This window comes from Ictidomys tridecemlineatus, unplaced genomic scaffold, assembly GCF_052094955.1.
Source record: "Ictidomys tridecemlineatus isolate mIctTri1 unplaced genomic scaffold, mIctTri1.hap1 Scaffold_122, whole genome shotgun sequence".
NCBI lineage: Eukaryota > Metazoa > Chordata > Mammalia > Rodentia > Sciuridae > Ictidomys > Ictidomys tridecemlineatus.
Genome location: NW_027521114.1, coordinates 187813 through 189144, shown reverse-complemented (window position 1 = coordinate 189144; position 1332 = coordinate 187813).

The window sequence follows — 1332 nt, the reverse complement described above, 5'->3', positions numbered from 1 at the left end:
ATCTGCTCTCTGTAACAGTCCATTTGCACCCCAGTCTCCAAACGCTGCTCTCTGTAACAGTCCTTCCGCACGTCAGTCTCCATCCTCTGCTCTCTGTAACAGTCCTTCTGCACCCCAGTCTCCAACCTATTTTCTCTGAAAGATACATCTGCAATCCAGTTTTTAATCTCTGCTCTCTGTAACATTTCTTCTCCACCCTAGTCTCCAACCTCTGTCCTCTGCAACAGTCCTTCTGCTCCCCTGTCTCCGAGATCTGCTCTCTGTAATAGACCTTATGTGCTACAGTTTACAATCTCTGCTCTCTGTAACAGTCCTCCTACAACCCAGTCTCCAACTTTGGTTTATTGAGTCAGTCATTCTGAACCCAGTCTCCCACCTCTTCTCTTTGTATCTATCCTTCTGCACTTCAGTCTCCAACCTGTACTTTCTGTAACAGTCCTTCTTCACCCCAGTCTCAAACCTCTGCTCTCTGTAACAGTCCTTCTATACCACAGTCTCCAAACTCTGCTCTCTGTAAGTATTTTTCTGCACCCCAACTTCCAACCTCTGCTTTCTGTAACAGTCCTTTTGCACGCCATTCTCAAAACTCTGCTCTCTATAGCAGGCCTCCTGCACCCCAGTTTCATTCCTATGCTCTCTGCAATGATCCTTCTGCACCCCAGTATCGAACCTTTGCTCTCTGCAATGATCCTACTGCACCCCAGTCTCCAACCTCTGATCTCTGCAAGTCCTTCTTCACCTCCGTCTCCAAATTCTGCTCTGTGTAAGATCTTTCTGCACCCCTGTCTCCAACCTCTGCTTTGTTTAACAGTCCTTCTGCACCCCAGTCTTCAACCTCTGCTCTCCGCAAGAGTCATTCTGCACCACAGTCTCCAAACTCTGCTCTTTGCAACAGTCCTTCTGCACCCTAGTTACCAACATCTTCTTTCTGCTACAGTACTTCTGCACCCCAGTCTTCAAACTCTGCTCTCTGTAACAGTCCTCCTGTACTGCAGTATCCAAACTCTGCTCTCTGTAACGGTCTTTCTGCACCCCAGACTCCAATCTCTGATTTCTGTATCAGTCCTCTGTACCCCAGTCTCCAAACTCTGCTCTCTGTAAGAGTCCTTCTGCATCTCTGTCTCCAACCTATGATCTCTGCAGAGTCCTTCTGCAACTCAGTCTCCAAATTATGCTCTCTGTAAGATCCTTTTGAACCCCTGTATTTAACCTCTGCTCTCTGAAACTATCCTTCTGCACCCGAGTCTTCAAACTCTGCTCTCTGTAACAGGACTGCCGTACCACAGTCTCCAACCTCTGCTCCCTGCAACAGTCCTTCTGCACCCCAGTCTT